Below are 20,728 nucleotides of genomic sequence, written 5' to 3' on the forward strand. Positions count from 1 at the left end.
TGTCTGCAAGAACAATTGCATCACCTGGAGTTCATGAACTACAGCCACACTCTTTCTTACACAGAGTTAAAAGTGGTCTCAGTGCTGCAAACATCACTATTTATCCTGTGCCTGAGGGCATAGCATGGGAGGACATTTCATACTAGGTATGGGACCTACTGAGACACTACAATTACCATGTGATAAAAATTTCAATGAATGATATTGTCATACCTAGTTCTATTTTAGATGACTGGTACACTCTAAGACTGTTAAAAGAATGATGTCTGATTTTCAGGCATATGCTACCTTAAAATAATGAAGATCCTTAATTGAATTCAGCTAATTACAAAGAATGTATTTTTACCATCCTTATGCATATTATTACATAAATAAGACTGGTCATCCGACACAAACTTATAATTACACATGTTGGTAACATTGTGAGTCTCCTGATATAATAATAATAATAATAATAATAATAATAATAGGGAGGAGCCTAGCCTGCAGCCGCGATGGCCGCCTAGCTCTTCGGCTCCGCCGACCCTTGCGCCCCTCGTCGATATCCTGGCAAGAATCCTGCGCCTCCGAGCCCTACGCTTACCTGCGCCACGTTCCTGACCACGTTACTGTGACTCCGGTCGAGAACGGAGCTGCCCCGGCGGAGTTGAGCCCCGGTTTCCATTCCGGCCTTCCAAGCGGTCGCAGCCGGGCCATTGTTTAGTGGGGACGGCCGGCGGCGACAACGATAGCAGCGGCCGCTGTGGAGAGGGAGGAGCCGGTGCACCGGACCTGGAGCGCGGCGCTGGGATTCTCACAGCAGCCTTTTCCATGCTCGGCTGCCCAGCGCGCCCCGCTCGCGACATTGTATCCGGCTCCCGTATACTGTATCCCGGCCCAGCTGGAGAGGGCCGGGATCGCTTCTTTGTTGCAGCCTACAGCAGCGGACGCCATCTTCCGCATCGGAAACCCTGGTCTTGCCGGTGGGTTTCCCTGCACCACAGATTCCCCTGTCCTTGAAGCCTCTCCACGACCGGCTGCCTCCACGTTTCCTGCACCACCAGGGCCCCGCAGAGAGCTCCTCACTCTCCAGATACCGATGGCTGGTGAGGGGGGCTTGCTTCCCGGGGCGCTCGATGGTTGCTTGCCTAAGATGGCGGACGCAACAGCAACCTCCATCCTTGATCCACCGCTGGGGCTTCGCGACATCCTGGCAGCTCTGGAGGACCTGTGGTTGGCCTTCCGCGACTCTGCCACTGGTTTGGAGGACCGGTTTTGTCGGACTTTTTCAGCTGGCCATGATGATTCTCCAGTGCGGCATGTTAAGCCACATCTTCAGTCGACTGTCGGTGGATCACCCGAGTTGAGGCATGTGGCAGTGACGGGGGGACGTGTCCCAATGCCCGCTGCGGTACTCCTCGGCTCTGCCCTGGAGGAGTCTGACAATACTGCTCCCTTGGTATGGTCGGAGCTTGTGTCTCAGACGCCGTTTTGCCTATCTCCTTTGTCCTTTGGTGCCACGTTTCTGAGCGTCCTCCTGGACTTGCTTCCTGTACATCGGCCGGCCGCTACTCTGGAACTTATGCATCGTCCTGCTCCCTGTTGTACTAGCCACGGCATAGCAGTGGCGCATTCCGTGGTCCTTTACTATCGAGCTTCATTCCGGTTTGACTTGTCTCCTACACCTCGACTTCTGCAACGGACTCCATGGTGGCCCATCCCGTCCAGGTTGGCTGTACTGCAATTGGATTCTGTTGGACTGCAGATTCGAAGGGGCCAAGGCTGAGGAAGGGGGTTTTTCTTGTTGCACATTGATACGTATATGGCTGGGACTGGGACTTGTGACTGTTGGAGGTACATGTAGCATGGGTGTTAGGTCGGGGCCTGGGGTTGGGTGACCGCGGGTAACGATTTTGCTTGCATTGAATAGATCCTTGGCCCTCCTCCGATTAACCGTGACATTCCTTTTCTTTTTCTTCTCTTTCTCTTCTCCTACATTTCGGGTACTCTTTTGGGGCGACAGACACACTGCTAGGGGGGGTAGGCCATAGCCTCTGCATGCGTGTAGGGTGGGGGGTATATTTCCTTGTTGTTTTTTTTTTTTTTTTTTTTTTTTCTATAGGCCTCCTTTTTCTTTCTTTCTTTTCTCTTTTTCTCTTCTCCCTTTCTACTTTTTACCTTTCTTGTTTGTTCTTTCCTTTCTCATTTCTTGGGTCGATGGGAGGATTGGGAACTTGTGGGTAGTGCTTGGGGATCGTCATGTGATATGCTTCTTTTCTATCCTGATTTCATTGAGTGCGATTGATTACCTTACGGATAATGCTTGCTGACTCTTCTGATGATCGTTGCCCACTATAGTCCTAACTGCATTGCTCTGATTCGGATCCTTCCAGACCTGTTGCTATGGACTTATTTCAAAACTTTATAAAACTTAAACCTCATCATCCTGGCGCTCGGCGGCACAATTGTGTATAACGTATCCTGGTCTATTCGTGCTTGTACTGATATGCTGCTGAGTTGTATAATTGCTTGCTGATCTGCCCTTTATTGTCGAGGCCGGCCTGAGGGTTGTAGGCCCGTATTTGTCTGCACATACTGTTAAATAAAGGTTTTCCAAAAAAAAAAAAAAAAAAAAAAATAATAATAATAATAATAATAAAGTTTGCACTTCCAAGGAGAGGGGAAAACATACCTCACCTAAAATAGAATGTGTTTTTAGACAACTTGTCTCATTCAATTGTTATGATTATAGGCAACATGGTTCCGGAGCACAAACCCTCACCCACCAAGCTTTGGCATGCACCATCATTCGACTGTTCACCTGGTTGCGCTGGAACGGCAATGCCTAACGGGCTCCTCAAGGGGGCTCTTTCCAGGAGATATGTTTCTAAAAAATCAACACAGCCCGGGTCTATATAGCTTCATTATTGTCAAGTAGATTGGCGAAAGAAGTTTGCAATGAGCTTAAGATTAACTAAAGATACCCTAGGAAAATCGAATCGTCTTAAATTTCAGGAATCAATGTTAATATTAAAAACAAAATGTGATCTTTATGGGTAGCAATGTTCCTAAAGGTCTGAAATTGGTCACAGTGTTTCTTGCCACAAGCTGCCCCTAAACATATCAATGGCAATTGATCAGGACCGAGTAAGAATGCCTGGACTACATAAAGGCTCCCTAAATTTAAAAACTATAAGGGGAACTAAGTAAGTAGTATATTGTAAATATAATTCATATTAGATACCAATTGATTGTCACACCCATTCAGGAGACTGCAGATGCTTCCATGTAAAACTTATAAGAAAACAAACTTATAAATATAAAATGAAAAAATAAAAGTAATGTGCAAATACTGAGCATTCATTATCAGTGACACACAGCATGTTGAAACTCATGTACAAACCAATTGTTCTAGTCACTTTAGGTGCAACCAGATATCCCTTTGCTTATATTGCTGTTAAGTTTGCGATTGTAAGACGCTGTGCCCAACAAGAGATATGGTTTTGAGGTACAACAATCCTTTCCTTCTGAGAAAAATCCTGTGTTTCTAAAAGAAAGTGTTAGACCTGTCATCCTTAAGATGATCTTTCCCCAGACTTCTTTTATCCTATTTTTTCAGATTCTTTTTCTTGGCCTTAGACTCTGAGCACTTTATCTCTGCTAATCAGTGCTAAAGCTCATTGTTCCACCCACATAATTAGTCTTTCAAACCTGTCTCAGGTTTGCCACTGCAGTGCCTTAATGTGCAGTTTACTGCCACTTTGACTTTGCATTTACAACTACTTGCCAAGCTTTAAGGTAGGCCCTAAGAAACACCAAGGGCAGGGTGTTATGTAAGTGAAAGATAAGACATATACCTTTATGTTTTACATGTCCTGTTAGTGACAAACAGCCAATTTTGTTTTTCACTACTGTGAGGCCTACTCCTCACATAGATGAGCATTGGGAATTCCTTAATACACTTTTAAACTGTAATTCCTGATCAGAGAGGAAATGCTGTTTCATGTTTCATATGTTTAGAATGGCAATAATAAGTCCTCCTTACTGGAGAAGTTGGATTTAACATTACTGTTTTAGAAATGCTACTTTGAAAAAAAGGAACATATTCTGCACTTACTGTTCTGTGTGCCTAACAGCCTGTCTCCAAAACACGTCTGGGTGGGTGACAGCTACACTTTATGCATTCCTTTTAGACAGCCACAAGCACAAGAAGGATAGGTCTGTCTGAGTACCCATCTACATATATCTTCATTCTGATAGTCTTGCCTAGGCAGGATAGAAGGGAGGGGCTAACACTTCCCTTGAATAAGCTGTGTCCTGTCCCCACAAAGAGGATTTATTAACAACCACAGATAGCCTGTCAGACAGGACTAGGTTGAAAGAGATACTTGTGCGCTTCAGAGAGCTGCTTTGAAGTTGCCCCCACATCAAAGGCATGTTTGGGTATAAATACTGAGTAATCAACCTAAAAGAGGGGGGACTAGGAGCAATCTAAGGTCCAGCACGGATGTATGACGTTACAACGCACACTTTTACAACGCATGCACTTACAACGCATTTTTTACAACGCATAATCCATTACAACGCATGACATTACAACGCATGACACTACAACGCATTTTTAAAAACTACCTTTACAACGCATTTCCATTACAACGCATAATACCTTTACAACGCATACCATTACAACGCATAATATTAAATTGCATTTAAGGTAAGTATTAGATAGTATAGGGGTAAAAGTTACTTTTCTAACTCCAGGGGGTGCAACAGTAGGGTAAGTGTTGGATAGTATAGGGGTAAAAATTACTATTCTAACTCCAGGGGATGCAACAGTAGGGTAAGTGTTGGATAGTATAGGGGTAAAAATTACTATTCTAACTCCAGGGGGTGCAACAGTGGGGTAAGTGTTGGATAGTATAGGGGTAAAAATTACTATTCTAACTCCAGGGGGTGCATCAGTAGGGTAAGTGTTGGATAGTATAGGGGTAAAAATTACTATTCTAACTCCAGGGGGTGCAACAGTAGGGTAAGTGTTGGATAGTATAGGGGTAAAAATTACTATTCTAACTCCAGGGGGTGCAACAGTAGGGTAAGTGTTGGATAGTATAGGGGTAAAAATTACTATTCTAACTCCAGGGGGTGCAACAGTAGGGTAAGTGTTGGATAGTATAGGGGTAAAAATTACTATTCTAACTCCAGGGGGTGCAACAGTAGGGTAAGTGTTGGATAGAATAGGGGTAAAAATTACTATTCTAACTCCAGGGGGGGCAACAGTAGGGTAAGTGTTGGATAGTATAGGGGTAAAAATTACTATTCTAACTCCAGGGGGTGCAACAGTAGGGTAAGTGTTGGATAGTATAGGGGTAAAAATTACTATTCTAACTCCAGGGGGTGCAACAGTAGGGTAAGTGTTGGATAGTATAGGGGTAAAAATTACTATTCTAACTCCAGGGGGTGCAACAGTAGGGTAAGTGTTGGATAGTGTAGTGTAATATTATGCGTTGTAATGGTATGCGTTGTAATGGTAGTATGCGTTGTAATGGAATGCGTTGTAAAGGTAGTTTTTAAAAATGCGTTGTAGTGTCATGCGTTGTAATGTTATGCGTTGTAATGGATTATGCGTTGTAAAAAATGCGTTGTAAAGGTAGTGCGTTGTAAAAGTTGCGTTGTAAAGGTTGTTCCCCTCCAGCACCCATGCCCCTATCCAGAAGTATACATACAAAAGGAGGGTAGTTGTTTCTATGGAAAAGAGAAAAAGGGGAGGAATGGGTTGAATGTATCGTGAACAGGAAAATATTCCTTATCAGAATATAGAGCCCTCACACACCCAAATGGGTGTCATGATTCATTTTAGGGCTTTGCTCCTCTTGGGGCCGGTGCTGCCATGGCCCACAGATCCTGCAAGAGGTCTTTTTGTCGGTGGTCTTCTCTTTTTGCTGTTATGATGAGTGAATGAATATGAAGGTAGGTTAGTGTGTTTAGTAAGTGGTGTTTTAAAACTAGCCAAGGGGTACCGTTTGGTTTTAACAAGAGAGTCACCTTGTTTGGTCTAAAAATGAAAAAGCGACTCCTGTCAGTGGAATATTATGAACCATGACTGTCTCACAGTATATCTACAACCATCAACATGTTTCAATCCTAATAGGTCTAGAAGGGATCTATAGCATTTTTTCAGGACTGAAAGGTAATGTATCCCTACCCTACACCAACGCAGGATATGTGACTGGGTCTTATAAAGATATTTAGAGATAATTGAGGTTCAGTATACCTACGTGTATATAAAATCCCAACCTAGATCTCATATTCCAGCCTTAAAGAACATAAAGAAATAATACAAACATAAAGAAGGGTTCACCTGTATGTAATCAGGTTCCCAGGTATCATGGGAGCCCTCCTTGACGCATATAGGTACGAACTCTCCATAGTCGAGTTTACTATGTGATGTTTTTGCAAATGAACAGTAAACATGCTGTCGCTCCTTTCTGAAGAGTGAGTAAATACCTCTGCAAAGCAGGCAAGTAATATATTTGTGATAAAGGGCATCGTTGTCACAAGACACAACGACAAACATATATGGCAGTCATAAATCTAATATTGTATCCCAGCTAAGAGTAGGGTAGACATGTTACCGTGCTGGTGTCTTGGTAAATGGACCTTAGATCAGGGCAAAGAAACAAGTCTGAACTGTGGTACATACATTTGAGTAGTTAAGTAAACATGTAAACACACCCAGAGAAGTCTGGGACGTGCTGCTGTAATCATAGTACTCACAGGGTCCTACCTGGAAATGATTTTGTGACCTACCCTTCTCTGTCTGTCTGGAGGTAGAGTGCAGGGCAGAGGCTAGATGTTTAAATGTCTGCCAAAAAATGACACCCTGGTGTGGTGTGTCAGCGAGCCTAAGCGAGCGTCAGCGAGTGCATGTACCATGTGGAAGATCGCTGAAGGGAGGTGATAATCTGGGCAGCCATCTTGGCCTAGTCTGTATTGTGTAAGAAACACACTATTTTTCATAACAAAAATGAAAAGATGACATAGATACAGCGGACCACTGGCAAAAGCAAGGGATAGCATGTTGGACTTGGCCCGTTTTGCAGGGTCATCCCTGAACTTTATGCCTTCCTCCTATATTTTTTCTGACCTGTTGTTGGCTGTTTTATGACTCTGGGCACTTTACCACTGCTGATCAGTGCTAAAGTGCATATGCTCTCCCTATTGTAAATTGATGTAGGAATTTGTGATTCCATGATTGGTTGGTTTGGTTTACCTCTCAGACCCTAGTACAGTGCACCAGGAGTGCCCAGGGCTTGTAAATCCAAATGCTGCTGGTGGGCTTGCAGCACTGGTCGTGCTACCCACAGAAGCAGCCTATAAAAGCGTGTCTAAGGTCTGCCATTGCAGAGCCTGCGTGCAGTCTGGTACTGCCATGCTGACTGGGCAAGTGCACCCACTTGCCAGTCCCTAAACCTTCCCTTTTCTTCATATCAGACACCCCTGTGGTGGGCCCAAGGACAGGGTGCATTGTAAGTATAAGGTAGGACATGCCCTGGTGTGTGTGGCATGTTCTAATAGTGAATTACAGCCATTTTCGTTTTTCTCTATTGCAAGGCTACCTGTTCTCCATAGGCCAGAATGGGCAGTTTGATTATTACATCTTATAATCCTAACTGACTCAGGGAACATGGTAGAAATTTGAATTTAGTATGCCTGAACTCAGGATGATAAAATACATATTTTAGTGAAGTTGGTTTTAACATTCTGTTTTTAAAAATACCACTTTTAGAGAGTAGGTATTTTCTTGTCTAACCATTCAAACCTGCCTCTGATAGGCTGTGCATTCCCTGTCTGGAGTTTGAGTGACAGGGCTGGGAAATTCCAGGAGACAGGGTGAGGTGTCCCAGTGGTGAATAGAGAGATCTGCATCTAGATGGGAGGGAGGGGTTGCACCTGGGACCTGAATAGGACAGTGCCTGCCCCCCACAGTGCTGGCTCCACCCCCTGTGGTGCGTCTGATGTCTCTGCCCTGCACTGTGAAAGGAGAGAAGGAATCATGTCAACAAAGTGCCCCAGGGCTGTGCTAACCCTCCACAATGCTGGCTCCACCTCCTGTGGGGCGTCTGATGTGTCTGCCCTGCACTGTGAAAGAAAAGAAGGAGTCATGTAAACAGAGTGCTCCAGAACTGGTTTGGACTGGGCAAGGGCCCCTCTGCCCTCAGAGGACAAAGGATTTTGGGCTATAAATATTGGGGCACTGATCCCAAGAATTTAGATCACTTTGGGAAACAAGAAGAAACCCTGCTGAGGAGAGGAACCAAGAAGAAACTGAGGAGAGACTTTCCCTGAAACTAGGGGATTGGCCTGCAGGGGTTGCCTACTGCCAAAGAGAGGAGAAAGGAACTTTGTGTGTACTTTTGCACAACTTGTGAAGGATCTCCAAGGGCTTGGAAAAGAGCTTGCCTCCTGCTGAAGTCTCAGGGACAACAGACTTCACCCCCCAGCTCCCCAGAGTTCTTTGGAAGTGCCTGCTGCTGTGTTGGGCCTTCTGAGGGACTGCGTGTCGCAAGGAGCTGGAAGCGCGACTCAAGAAGGAGAAGCATGCCGCCGTCGGAGCTGTTGTCGTCGCATCGCGTAAAGTGTGTCACCGCTGCAGCATCGCATCAAGCGGAAGCATCTGGCATCATCCAGGATGTGTCTCGCAACGCCGAAGAAGCGTGTCGCCATCGCAGCCATCGTAGCTGACGCATTGCACCGCATCAAGAGAAGAGTCTTGCATTGAGGAAGAAGCGTGTCGCCATCGCAGCCATCGTACTTGTCGCATTGCACCGCATCAAGAAAAGCGCCTCGCATCCACGGAGAAGCGTGCTGCCGTCGGAGCTGTTATCGTCGCATCGCGTAAAGGGGTGATGCCGCTGCAGCATCGCATCGAGCGGAAGCGTCTCGCAACGTCGGAGAAGAGTGCCGCTGCCAAGGCCGCTGTCGTTGCATCGCGTAAAGTGTGTCGCTGCTGCAGCTGAAGCATCAAATCGAGTCTTCTCGCAACATCAGAGAAGCGTGCTGCATCTGGAAGACATTCACGTCTTTATTTCTTTGCACCAAAAACTTCATCGCATCAACGTCGTTGCAACACTTTCGTTGCCCTGCGTGTCGCATCAAAAGGTACATTGACTTAAAGTGTCGCATTTAAGAACTTATGAGAACTAAGCTAAATTCTACCATATAAAGTAACAGTATTGTGTGTTTTTGTCGTTTAATGGTCTTGTGATAAATCTATATAAAGAATACTTATTTTTTATATAAAACCTGTAGTGTTGTCACTTGATTACTGTATGTGTTCACAAATGCTTTACACACTGCCTCTGAGATAAGCCTGTCTGCTCGTGCCACGCTACCAAGGGGGTGAGCAGGGGTTATTTTAGGAGTGTACCCCTATACCCTGACTAGAGGCGAGGGTCCCTATTTGTCACAAGTGCATACCTGTGCCAACTAGAGATCCCCAAGTCTAACATAGCATGATTCTTTATTTTACTGGTGAGGTAACAATTGTCGCGGTGGGGAAAATCTATGTCCTCCATACCAACCCCTCAGGTACTTTGTGATAACGCTGGAGAGTGTAAAAAAATACCTGATGTTGTAGCATGGAACTGAGGGACAAAAAAGAGGGCCATATTGGTAATGTGTTGTATCATATTAGTTCATGCCATGTTCACTGGATTAACTTAAGGTGAAGTTGTCAGCACAGTACCAACTTAGGTGACAGTGTTAACATCAGATATTGTTGTCGGGTGAAACAAATGACTCCCAAATAATGTTTTTGTGGTGCTTCGACCTGTAAAATGCCAAGGCAGAGATCTATTTATTACAATAAAAAAGTCTATAACGTAGTTTGTCTGTCCGATCCAATGCTCAAGATTCAAAACCACTCAGGTTACTGATGTTCCTCAGAAGGAAAAGAAATTGGATGTAAGATAAATTTATGTTTGGGTAACGGCTCTCATATAGTAATTAGCTATTACGATCCATTTATTTCTGGGATCATAAGGTCTAAGAAAGACATCTCTTCAGTGGTGATAGTATATGTGAACTTCAAATAAGAGCCAAGAGAGTTGCTCCAAGCTGCGTACTCCACAGCTTGGTCCTTAGGTCCCTGCTATACAATTCAGGTGTCATCAATATACCTGTGCCAGAGGTGGATCTCAGTTTTATAAGGATTGATTTCTGTCAGGATAAACTATTTATCAAAGTAGTACATGCAGAGACAGGTCAGACTATGGGCAAAGTTGCCGCCCTTTGAAGTCCCTTGGATTTGAAAGTACAGGGTCAGTTCAAACTGGAAAAGGTTTTCTTTCAATGCCAGGCTTGTACAATTCATAACAAACTCAATCGGTCTTTTGGAACTCCTAATCTCTGGTGCCTAACAACTCCTTCATAGCCCTCAGAGTTGCATCTTTTGGTATACTAGCAAACAAAGCTTCCACGTGCATTGTCAAGAGAAGGTAGGTGGTACCCTCCTCATTGATGTTTTCAATCAAAATCAGTACATCTTTTGTATTTTCGCAGCTATAGAATGAAGGGAGGGACGAACCAGAGACAAACCCAGTATTACATGCCTTGTTCACATTAGGATGAAAAAAAAAAAGAATGCCAATGCTGATCACCAATTTGCAAAATAAATAGACCGCGGAAGAAATTTCAAACAACCACGTCTACACTAATTAATAGTATTTATTCAAACAACATCTTCTTTTATTATTCAATTAAATCTTGTATGAAAGTTTTGTTTAGCACACAAACAATTAAGCACCACATAACATTTTTACAAAAAAACATATACCAGACAATTGACAAAAATGACTACACTCCCAATTTGGCAAATGTATTAATACACCACTCCTTAGCGTGGCTAATCATATAGTCAGGGCATCATCCAAAAAGGAGATTGAACCAACATTAAGACAAATGATGGGTCTAACACCTATAAAAGGACATCACAAATGTGGTACTTGCTAGTGCTGCGACCAAACGATCGGAGGAGCCTTGTTCTCCCATAAAGGTATTCCATTGGAAGCACGACACTTTTTCGAATTGCAAGACAAAATATGTGATCTATGGAATAATATGCCCCTGTCCAATGTTATACATGGGAAAAACTAATCAGGCGGTCCGACATAGAATAACGCAACATAAGTCCCGGATCAGGAGAACGTTGAGACTGCACCACTTGTCAATCATTGGCAAAAAATGACACATATGGAAAAAGATCTCCGCTGGACTGTCATTTCTAAAGTGGAACGGGATCCTCGAGGAGGTGACTTATAGTTAAAGCTCTCACAACGTGAAGCAATGTTAATTGTTAAATTTGACACTGCAATCACTGGTCTAAACGAATTATCAGAAATTTATAGATTATAAGGATGGCTGGTAGTCGACCATAATCTATTCTACATTTTTCTAAGATTTTTGAGCTACTATCAGACAGATTTCATCCATGTTTTACTTCTATACATTGATCGGCTGACATATGGAAGCCCCACTTCAAAAAGAATTTCTTATTAATGTCATCCGATTTGTGGGCCATCAACTAACATGGTTTGTATATCCTAGAATTACATTCGGCATTTTTTCAATCCGATTTAGTGGATCTAGATTGTTCTATTCGGACTATTAACTACATTTCCCAGAATTCCGGCTTTTCCCAGGATTCCATTTAGATCCAACACGGAAGTGCTGGCTCAAAAGAGATTGATTCTCGCTCTGTCGGAAGAAACGTGTTCTCCGCCACGAATTAGGTAAATTCAGTTTGTACGGGACATCGGCCCGCTCTTTTCTTGGGGGGGTTTGACACTTTTCCAATGCTGACTGATTTATGGCCCATTGGTTGTTTTCAGATCCGTTGGTTCCGGCTAAGAATTTCTCAGTCAGCCGAGGGACCCTTTGATCTGCAGGGTTAGAGTCGAAGCACTCGTAAGGTATGTTCCTGCTCCTTCCTTAGACCCATTTTTAAATATTCCCATCTCACTTCCATTCACCTAAGGAATCCTCCGTTTTCTATTTCAGCACAGCATGGAGCGCCATGATCCTACTTAATTACCTACGTGTGATGAAAATTAATTGACAGAGACAGTAGCCTAATTTTTTCATCTTGGGAAATATTCATCACCATAGTAAGTCGACTAACACTAAGCAAAGCCTTGACTGACTTTTTTACTTTTCAAGTCTTTGTTTATCATTGTGATTTATTTTATTTTCTACTTTTGATGTTATAGTTGTTCCTACTCGTGAATACTGAAAGGGCATCCACAAATGCACTGCCATTTTGGTAAGATTTGTTATAATAAGGCGGCGGGTAGCGTCGATGCACTCTTGGGTCATTGTATATTCATTATTTTAAGTTACAAATTTCCTCTCTTTTTCTATTTGTCAGTGTCTTGGTCCTGAGGAGAACCCCTTTGGTTAAAAAAATTGGGGTTCGAAACGCGTAGACCTTTTTTCTGTTTTGATACCAAACATTGGTGTAGTTGTTTCTTTTGGTGCATTACAAGAAGTATTTTGCTTATTTGTAAAAATGATTGCCTAAACAATAGGTTATATGCACATTAAATTGTATTGGTCAACTTTTTACCATGTTTGGACAGACCTTTGGTTTATTCAAATTGATGTTATTGGCAACCAAAGGTAGATTGTTTGAATGAGTGTGTTTTTGATGAATGAGGAGTGGTGTATGAATGTGTTTGCGAATTAGTACATTTGCCAAATTGGGAGTTTAGTCATTTTTGTCGATTGTGTGGTATATGTTTTTTTGTAAAAAATGTATGTGGTGCTTAATTGTTTGTGTGCTAAACAAAACTTTCATATAAGATTTAATTGAATAATAAAAAAAAGATGTTGTTTGAATAAATACTATTAATTAGTGTAGACGTGGTTGTTTGAAATTTCTTCCGCGGTCTATTTATTTTGCAAATTGGTGATCAGCATTGGCATTCTTTTTTGTTTTTCGTGCTTTTGGGCTCTGCCTTGCTGATTCGAGCCTCACCCATTCTTGCTCCCAGTTGTTCACATTAGGAGCGGTGGGGCACCTAGTGAAATGGTTGTATGTCGCACTGCAATCTGCGTCCGTAGGACCCCTGAGTGCGTTACGGGCAAAATGGGATCGAATCGAAGGCAGAGAGCTTACAGATGCAGAGTGGCGCAGGGTCCTGCACTATCCTAAGAAGATTTCTCGCAATACTAGCTTAAAATATATACAATTCAATTACACACACATGGCTTACATGACACCTCACCGCCTTAATGTGACTTATGGGGGGGGTGAAGTCCATCTATGCCCCGGATGCATGCACCTGGATGCAGACTTTGGCCATATGACTTGGGACTGTCACAGCCTGCATCCTTTCTGGGAGGCTGTGCTTGGTAAACTCACAGAAGTGCTGGGCAGAGTGCTGCCTTCCACAGTACAGACTTGCTTACTAGGTCTTTTCTTCAGACCTCCAAAGCGTAAGCCTCGGAATAGGCTGATAGACCTCGCAATGGGCCTGGCCAAGCGCAGAATAGCAATGGAATGAAAATCCCCGAGGGGGCCTCAGTTCGAGACCTGGAAAAGAGACGTTATGATGTGTGCTGGGGCAGAATGTAGAGCACTTAGCTGGGAAAAATCTATGGGCATGAGGAAGCACCCATTAGCCGGACAATGGAGGGAGGTGACAGTAGCTTGAGAAATGCCTGAGGATGCTGCGATCGATGTGACAGGTTCAGAACCTGGCTTAGAATCCCGCCCTGAAAGTGTGCAACGCAAGAACCCCATAGGGCCCTAAGAAAACCCTGAGTGTTGACCTGATTAGTAGAAGATGGTGGGGAAATACCAGGTAGTGGCCTGGTGACCAGGCCTTGTAGCTTTGACAACAGCCGGGAGCCCTTCCCCCTGCTCTTTCAAGGAGGCTTATCTATATTGTGATTTCCTCTGCGTGTACTATATCAGATGTGATCTACTTCACCCCTCTGCACAAGGTTTAATTACTTCTTTATTTTTTTCAGTTTCATTATTCTTTTTGTTATATGGATGGTTCTTAATAAAAAGAAGTAGCATTTTGATCAATATGAATGTTATGCTTGTACCTAGGATCATTGGTGGACCCCCCACGTATAAGTTATTGTGAACAAACTTTAGTGGAACATGTACTAGGAAATGTAGTCATCGCTTTAAGTTGGTAGTAATATGATGGCGTACTACTTGGACGTGCTCTAATGTGTATACAGCCTACAAGCTGGGTAGCTGGAACCGGTTTCTGGTTCTGCCTTTGAACAGTGAGTCCTGTTCTTCTGAGTTGTGATATTGCTGCCAATTGGCAAACTGTCTCTATTCATGATGTAATGTATTCTATAATATGTATATTGTATATTACAAAATGGCAATAAAAATACTTAAAAATAAATAAATACATAAAAAATGAGCCCCTTTGGGGGCACTCTATAATAAGACTAAAAGGACACTTTCACAGGTCCAACGGCACACACCATCCAAATCTGGTTTGAGGCGCAGTGTGCAATGAGTTGGGAAGGGGTAATAACGCAGGCCACGCCACTATGGGAAACAAAGAGGTTAGGTAAATTATGTAATACCAAAGGCTTTCGACAGTGGGATTTGATAGGATTCTCAAAGGTGTGTGATATGTGGAAGAAGAGCGAAATAGTCACATTTGCCCAGCTACAGGTCACATATGGACTGGCACAGTCGGAAATGTTCCGTTATATGCAGATCAGACACGCCCTTATGGGACTAATTCCACCAGGTACACAACTCGCAGAGGCATCACCATAGGAGGATAGACTCCTGACGGATCATCTTATCAAAAAAGCCATCTTTCAAACCTATAGGAAAATAATAAATAATCAGCCGGACCCCACAACAGCCCTTAAGGTTAGATGGGAATCGGAAATGGGAGTATTAGGTGAAGCAGAGTGGCAGGGGGCACTTGCGTTCCCAAAGGAAGTTGTGATATCCTCTAAACTCAAGTTAATACAATAAAAAATGTTACAGAGCACTTATTATACACAAACACTTCTGCACAAAATAGGAAAGGCGGACACACCACTCTGCCTACGACAATGCGGCACATCAGGCACATTCCTGCACACGCTCTGGCAATGTCCAGAGATTGTACTTTACTGGGGGACGATTATGAGTACAATCTTGCAAGTTACTGCTGTGGAGGTTCCGCCGGAACCCAAGAGATGCCTTAATATTTGGGAACCCACAGATCTCAATCAGATGACTCAGGACTGGGTGACACTAGGTATGACATTGGCAAAGCTGAATATAGCTCAGCACTGGGGATCGCAACAGACTCCTACCCTTCACCAATGGTATCGAGACATGGACACTGCAATGGTGGTGGAGAAATCAGTATACGTCCACAGAGGATGTCCCAGAAAATGGGCCCGGGTGTGGGGCAAGTGGAATACTTTCCGCGGGAATTTATGTGAGCCCTCACAAGAAGAGTCATTATCAGATGTCAGTGACTGACAAGACAGGGAAAATATGCAGAATACCGTAAACTCTTGTTGTTTTTCAGTTAAAATGTGGGTGGCTTTCCAGGTGAAGATGTTAGATGTACAACTTACGTATAATGTTCTGGAGCATGATGTGTGCATCACCAAATACTACTGTACTGTACCAAGTGTAGTTATTTATCAAATGCCAATAAAATGTTTCTAGAAAAAAAAAAGAGCCCCTGCGGCGCTAGGGTGACAGGCACCACACACATACTGACTGAAAGGCACGCTCTGCACCCTAGGAGTACAGAAGACCGACCAGGGAGTCACACGCTTGTCACTGACGCCTGCTGTGACGGCCAGGTCAGGTGTTCAAACCATCCTAATGCCAGCGTAACCTTCCACAGGCGGTAAACTGATTACCAATAAACAGGGTAATAGTGAAACCTGTCACTTACAGCACACCAAAAATAAGAAGCGTATTATAGAGTACCACATGTTTAATACAAGCATTATGGCAACTGAGGAACTTCATAGGTGCCTGCAAACACTGTGGGGACACCAGCTTTGTACAAGATTCCCTCAGAGTCCCTTATGGACGGAGCACACTTAGGGGCACACAGTCACCCTATCTAGGATGACCAGATTTTGAGAAGATAAAACCGGAACAGAGCAGACATAAATGTAGGACTAAGTCCATTAGCCTTACTTTTATTTCCGGCATGTCCCGATTTTGTGTAGCCCTGTAAAAAAATACACACGCGAGCATGCACACACACAGACACATAGTAAATGCCTGGCACACATTTGCAAGCTACCCATAAATAAAACATTAGCTATGGCACGACCTCTACCCTGAGCCCCCCTGCCCTCCATCCCCACTCTGTCTCCCTATCTGCTGCACCATGCATGCAGCCAAACTCCTCCTGCGCTGCCTGAAAGAAAGAAATAATTTACTTAGAGAGAGCATACCTTTCAATTCTCCTTTCAGTATGAATTAACCTTTGCTCCAAAAACCGGGACATTTGTTTAAAATTTAGGAAAGCCTTGGGACACCTGGACAGTCCTTTGAAAACCGGGACTGTCCCAGGAAACCCGGGACGTCTGGTCACCCTAACCCTATCTCCAGCGCTTCATATGTAAAGGAATGAGTGGCAGGAACCATAGGTTAGCTTAAAAGCTGGCAGCTAGCACTACCAAATCCCCGGGTTGCTCAATGCCAAGGTGGCCTCGCCTCGCTTCTATCTCGCCTCTTCCATCCATTACCAGAGACTTCCTGCCTCTTTATCTTGCTCTTGCAGGTTCTTCTCATTCCTGCTTTCCCCCTTGGTCCAGGATTTACCCGTCTTTCTTTTCCTCCTTCTTCCCCTCAAATGTTTTTCTCTCTCTGGTTGTGGGTCAAAGTCTGATGAGGAAAATAAGGGCTAGTCCCAAAAACAAGCATTGGCAAAGCCAACAGATCTTGAATACAAAACAACTATTGGGGTTGTCATTGTTTTTAGACATCTGGCACAGCAGCAAGGCTGCAGTGTAGCAAGGATGGAAGTAAAAACAATCGCAATGAAGGACGTGGCACAGGGCATTTTTTTTACATTCAATAAATTAATCAATCAATCAATCTACCATGCTGCTGCTGACATGCCTAAAAAATATTGACAAAGCAAATTGTTCTCTCGTAGACATATGTATTTGGCTTGCCAATGCTTGTTTTGGACTCTTTCTTCAAGTCAGGTAAAGTCAGTCTTTTAACGGTGTCCACCTAGGGTCTATGTTTTTACTATTATGGAGGAAGAACAGCATGTGACACAGCTGAGAAGGCTTGACCAGAGAGGACTACTACCTCTTACCAAGATGTGTTTGACCCGGTGGCCTGCCGCACGTGACTTTGAATTGTCCTGCAGTGGTGCAGGGCATGCTCAATGAAAGACGCTTTGTCATAATATGCCTTTACATCTGCATAATACATGCCACCAGCCAGGTTGTGTCAGCCAATTCTCCATCCTTTTAGTAAAAAGACGAAAATCGATCAACTCACTTGACCTTATTGCAAATAATAGACCCCCTAAAGCCGAGGATCTTTAGCCTGGCTTGGAGGTCAGTTTGATCAGGAACATTTCTGAGGTGGATGGCCAGGCGGCTCATGTTCGCCACTGAATAACTGCATATTACAACAAACATTATTTGTTCTCCTGGAAGGGCTGGAAGGAGGGTGCTAACAAAGATGAGAGGGTGGAGAAAGGGGCAAGCACCACCATACTAGCAAAAACATTGTAATTAATCTGACCTTCTGTAACATAATCCGGTGCTCATGTAAAGCGCTTGAACGCCATCGGTCCTATTTTGGGCTATATATAAAAAATGCAATATTGGAAAGGGTGGGGTGTGGCACTGGTGGGGAATGTGACACGGAGTGGGCAGGAGTGACTGGCAAAAAGCAGCAGCAGGGCAAACAAAAAGAAAAAACGTACTCTACCAGCCCACCTGGCTACTGGTAGATGCAAAGTAGCTACTGTTGTTGGGGGCTTCGAGTGCTATGATTGCAGTGTTTGTTATCATGCATAGCACACACATTGGTTTGTCATGAACATCAGTGTGATCTCTTAATTTGGGGATATGTTGCGCTACTTAAAGGACGGATTGTTCTGCAGAGTTAATGCCCCTGCTTCTGTGTGGCTTGCCTCCTCTCTCCTTGCCTCCCCATCACTCATTCGTCTGGTCTTTGCCTTTGTGCCAATTGAACTCTCTCTTCAGGGTTCTCTGAAGCCACCATAAGGCTTCTTGTGGCACTGTACAAAATAAATGAAGGGAAATGGGGCACCTCACCATGTCAATATGTGGCCATAACAAATGCCCTCTTTTGTGATGAAATAAAAGAGCAAGAACTGTGTCGAAGAGCCTTTGTCTTCCATAGAAGTCACCAGAAAAAAAATCTTTCTTTTTACAAACAGATGCGAACATAGAGCAACAATACATGATTCACTCTGCTTAATAATAATTATTAATAATAATAATAATAATAATAATAATAGTGGCATTTCTAGAGCGCAATAGGTATCTCATACAGAGGTGTCCCGGCGCTTAGCTGTAGATGCAGGTGAGGATCAGGTCCATCAGAGGGGCTGGCCTTGACTTAAAAGCCAGGTCTTCAAGATCTTTCTGAACTCGAGTTCTGATTCAATCAAGCGCATAGGAGAGGGTAAGGAGTTCCATAGCCTGGCAGTCCTCACTGTGAAGGACCTGCCTCCCATTCGGGACTTGGCATAACGGGGTACACAAAGAGGGTTCTGGGAGTTGGATCTCAGTGTGCATTTTTGATGATATGGACATAGCCTGCGCCTGAGATACCTTGGTCTTCTATCATGCAAAGCACGAAAGGCCAGGGTCAGGGACTTGAATTCTATCCTTTTGAGAACAGGGAGCCAATGAAGCTGTCTGATATGATGGGAGAGATGATTATGGAACGGGACCCGTTGAATGAATCTCGCTAACACATTCTGTACCATCTGAAGTCTATTGATCAGGTAAGAAGGCAGCCCTAGGTACAGACTGTTTGCATAGTACAGCTGAGAGTAACAGTAGCATGTACTATGATCCTGCGGCTTTCCTCCGGCAAGAGGTGCAGGAATTTCCTTAAGAATCTCAACTACCCAAAGCAAGACGATGAAATTTAACGAACTTGGGCTGCAAAGGATAGATCTGTATCTCATTTGATGCCCAGATTCCTTGCTGTATATGCAGGTGATGGTGGTGAACCTAATTCTGCTGGCCACCATAACCCCTCTGAGGGAGGAAAAGCCTGACCAAAGAACGGGACCTCCATCTTGTCTGCATTCAGTTTTAAGTTGTTATTGTTCATCCAGGCCCCGATGTCCTTCAGAAACCACTTGAATCTGGCAAACGAATCCACAGAGCGATCCTTAAATGAGAAAACCAGCTGGGTGTCATCAGCATAGGAGACTGCCTTCACTTCCCAGGATGCAATGAGAGAGAAAAGTAGCACCAGAAAGGTTTTAAAAATCAATGGGCCCAAGACAGAGCCCTGAGGCACTCCGCACCACAATGGCTTGGGTTTAGATTGATGCGGTTGGAGAAAGACACTATGAGAGCGATCTTTAAGATAGGACTGAAACCAAGAGAGTACTGCCCCTGCAAGCCCAGCTGTTTGAGTCTGTCCTGTAGAATTGGGTGTGCAACCATGTCGAACGCTGCCGATAGATCTAAAATAACCAGCATCGCTGCAGCCCCTGCGTCTACAGTCATTCTCATGGAATCTGCCACCTCCACCAATGCAGTCTCTGTACTATATCCCGGCCAAAATCCGGACTGAGTCTCATGCAGGATATCGTGTGCATCTATGAAATTGGAGAATTGTTGTTGCACCAGTTTTTCCAGCATTTTTCAAGGTGCTGGCAGTAGTGATATCAGGCGGTAATTACCAAGCTCCATAGGGTCGCATTCGTTTTTTTTCAGAAGGGGTAGTAGGAATGCATGTTTCCATATATCTGGAAAAGTACTAGTGGATAGCGAGGCATTCCAGATGTGATTTAATACTGGGTTGATCATATGAGCCAGAGACCTAAACAGATTAGGGGGGCATGGATCCTCAGGGGAGCCAGACTTGTATCCTAGGATTTCGGACAATGATTCCTGCAAAGTTATTGGAATAAAATCCTGGAAGGTGCCGTTGGAATTTGAGATTCCAGATGGTTTTGGCTCCACTCTCTCCTTCGTAGCTGTGAAAGACGCATATACTTTCTGAATTTACCCCTCAAAGAAGTCCGACCGGTTTTTGCACAGGTAAGGAGAGGGCAATATATTTCCCTCTATTGCTGAAGAATTGGTAAAGGATCTAACAATCCTGAAAACGTCCTTTCCAGATTTTTCCGTACTCTCTCTCAAGAGAGGTTATCCACCAAAATTGTATACAGCATTCACAGTAACCCATCAATGGCTGTCTATAATGATTTTCTAAGTGTAAGACTGCAAATTATTATTTATTTTTAAAAGTGCAACGCAAGAAGAGTGACTAGTGGGGAAAACAATCTGGGACAATTAAAAAAATAAAGCTCTATAAAGCGGACAGTGCAGGCCGCTTTATAACACTTTTTAGGTTGAGCCTGGGCAGGACATGTGCTGCTGTGCAAGGCATGCTGTGTTCAGGTAGAGACTTGAAGCTTTGCCCACTCTCCACCCATATTTGTAATTGGCTTGTGTCATTTCCACTGTAAGCTGTGGCTGTTCATTGGTCTATTGGCTTAGT

General features: G+C 43.9%; 1 protein-coding gene across 1 annotated transcript in view; it reads left to right on the forward strand.

The window, feature by feature from the left end:
• Positions 1–20,728, forward strand: part of F9 (coagulation factor IX) — a 386,094-nt gene that overhangs the window by 345,363 nt on the left and 20,003 nt on the right. The gene's annotated exons all lie outside the window — the stretch shown is intronic.

The sequence above is a fragment of the Triturus cristatus genome, chromosome 5_2 (assembly GCF_964204655.1).
Source record: "Triturus cristatus chromosome 5_2, aTriCri1.1, whole genome shotgun sequence".
NCBI classification, from domain to species: domain Eukaryota; kingdom Metazoa; phylum Chordata; class Amphibia; order Caudata; family Salamandridae; genus Triturus; species Triturus cristatus.